This window comes from Hibiscus syriacus, unplaced genomic scaffold, assembly GCF_006381635.1.
Source record: "Hibiscus syriacus cultivar Baekdansim isolate YM2019G1 unplaced genomic scaffold, ASM638163v2 tig00110384_pilon, whole genome shotgun sequence".
Lineage (NCBI taxonomy): Eukaryota > Viridiplantae > Streptophyta > Magnoliopsida > Malvales > Malvaceae > Hibiscus > Hibiscus syriacus.
Window position 1 is genome coordinate 299,653 of NW_024062715.1, and position 3,258 is coordinate 302,910.

The window sequence follows — 3,258 nt, forward strand, 5'->3', positions numbered from 1 at the left end:
TTTCACTTAGATTAGCCATTTCACTTAGATTGCTTAGTAAATTTATTCGGTTGCTGCCAATTCTGCTAAACTGTGTATTCTTTAACACTGTGAAATAGTATTTGTCTTTGTTTTGTCTTTTGGTTGAAAGTAAATTTGTTCGGTTGTTGCCAATTCTGCTAAACTGTGTATTCTTTAACACTGTGAAATAGTATTTGTCTTTGTTTTGTCTTTTGGTTGAAAGTAAATTTGTTCGGTTGCTGCCAATTCTGCTAAACTGTGTATTCTTTAACACTGTGAAATAGTATTTGTCTTTGTTTGTCTTTTGGTTGAAAGTAAATTTGTTCGGTTGCTGCCAATTCTGCTAAACTGTGTATTCTATAACACTGTGAAATAGTATTTGTCTTTGTTTTGTCTTTTGGTTGAAAGTAAATTTGTTCGGTTGCTGCCAATTCTGCTAAACTGTGTATTCTTTAACACTGTGAAATAGTATTTGTCTTTGTTTTGTCTTTGGTTGAAAGTAAATTTATCCATTCAAGTTTCAATTTGCAGAAGAAGAAATAGTTTACTTTCGCAACACGAAACTTAAAATCGCAACGCGAAACCAAAATCGCAACGCGAAATGAAATCGCAACGACAGAATCGCAACGCGAAACCAAAATCGCAACGACAAGATCGCAACGCGAAACCAAAATCGCATTGCGATTTTCATTTCGCGTTGCGATTCTTTCGTTGCGATTTTCATTTCGCATTGCGATTCTGTCGTTGCGATTTTCATTTCGCGTTGCGATTTTGGTTTCGCGTTGCGATTTTAAGTTTCGTGTTGCGAAAGTAAACTATTTCTTCTTCTGCAAATTGAAACTTGAATGGATAAATTTACTTTCAACCAAAAGACAAAACAAAGACAAATACTAACTTCAGGGTATTAGTTTGAAACATATTTTTCTTTGTTATCTGATGCATTTTGTGAACTATGATAGAATAATGACTTGGGTGAATACAATGCAAGTTTGAAACATATTTGTCTTTGTTTTCACTGTTTAAATATCATGTCTGTTTATTTACTGATTTTTGTATTTAATTATTTAGCGGCCCGATAGAGTGGATGCTTTACGTCGGGTTATGCTTGCACGACGGAGTTCACGCATCAGACAGCGTGCACGTGCTATTAAGTCTCCGTACACCCCAATAGTGCGAAGACACCGCAAGAAGAAGCCCGACTCGCCTGTCATCCCTCAAGAGTCCACTCCTATCGTTGAAGAGGCCCCCCTATCATTCCTCGAGAGTCCCCTCCCACCGTTCAAGAGGCCACTGTCATCATTGAAGAGGTCCCTCCCACCATTCAAGAGCCCGATTCACATGGCGTCATATGTAGGCTTCTTGAGAAACCCTCTGCCGTGCCGGACATGATGGATTCAAGTTGGCTCTTGTATGAGTTACCGGCCAGTACCATACCGGTATCTGAAGAGGAGAGGGAACAACTACCGGACACAATTCTGGATAACACCCTTTGGGCTAAGACCGCTGTTGATTTTTATCTACATGAGCGGAGCCAGGGGTGTTTCACTGACATATGCAAGCTCACCGATGATATCTATTTGTTGCTTGATCGGTCTTGGTGGGGCGTATTATTAGGGGTCGAAGACAATGGCTATTTCGATGGGGGGTAAGTCTTATATTTTTCTTATATTTCAATTTGATTAATTTTTTTTTTAAATTTATGTAAGTCACTAATATATGTCTTTTTTTGTAAAACAGCATATCGATGCGTGGGTGACACGTCTTCTAATAATAAGAAAACTTAAGAAAAATAAAAATATACGATATACAATTATGCCGACGTCTTTTCACGCCGTTCACTTGAAGAATGCACGAAATGAATCATTTGATTTGGGCAATGGACAAGCTAAACTTTATCCTGCATGGTGGGAGGTCGATAAGGTTAGTATTTATTTTAGATTGAGTTTAAAGGTTTTATGAAATAAGTGCGCAAATGAATGAATTATTACTTATGATTGCAGGTGTTTATCCCTGTTTTGGAACGTAAACATTGGATTCTCGTCGAGCTTCAGCTCCCATCCCTTAAGACAATAGTGTATGACAGCATGATAAATTACATATCATTGGCTGATTTAAGAGATGTTATTAAGGGATGGAGCTCTCATTTGGCTAAATTCTTGGATGCGATCAATTATTGGACTCGTTCTGGAAACAAGAAGCCAAAGAAGCTCAATATTACAGTTATTAGAGACGAGACCGCGCCACAACAAACGAGCGGAGCCAGAGGAGATTGTGGTCCTCTCGTATGCTTGGCGTTGGAGCGTTTGACGACGGGAAGCATCAAGTATCTACCTCCCACCGATAGAGATAAGCTGCAGTAGGCTTGTGGTTTCGGCATTATATGGCTAAATCGATATATACGAGACGCTGCCTACCTGCATCCGCGTTATAAAATGTCCATAAACAATTGGTAAGTTTATATACTTTTGGTTTGAAAATGTTTGGTTAAGTACCTAGAATTCAATAATTTGCTGTTTGTAGGTTTTAGATGTGTAGAAAGTGTTGTTTGAACAAATGTTTGGTTTCTGCAGGTTAATCTCAGAAGTGAACTGCGTGAAAATGATGTCGAGCTGCAAAAGTTGATTCAATAGTTTAATTGATTGTTTTTGATTGTTTAATTGATTTGTAAAAGTTGATTCAATAGTAGATGATCGGAAATAAGAATTATTGCTTATTTTTTGATTGTTTAATTGATTTGTAAAAGATGATTTGTAAAAGTTGATTTGTGTAATTGATGCGAATATAATTCTTATTTGTGCTTGTTTAATTGATTGAAATGTAATGGTTGATTTGTTGATTTCAATCTGCATTATGTTGAAGGCAAAATTGACTATCACAATGCGAAATGAAAATCGCAATGCGAAATGAAAATCGCAACGAGAGAATCGCAATGCGAAATGAAAATCGCAATGCGGAAATGAAAATCGCAATGGGAGAATCGCAATGCGATTTTAATTTCGCATTGCGATTATCTCGTTGCGATTTCATTTCGCATTGCGATTTTCATTTCGCATTGCGATTCTCGTTGCGATTTTCATTTCGCATTGCGATTCTCTCGTTGCGATTTTCATTTCCGCATTGCGAAATGTAATGGTTGATTTTGTTGATTTCAATCTGCATTATGTTGAAGGCAAAATTGACTATCGCAATGCGAAATGAAAATCGCAACGAGAGAATCGCAATGCGAAATGAAAATCGCAATGCGGAAATGAAAATCGC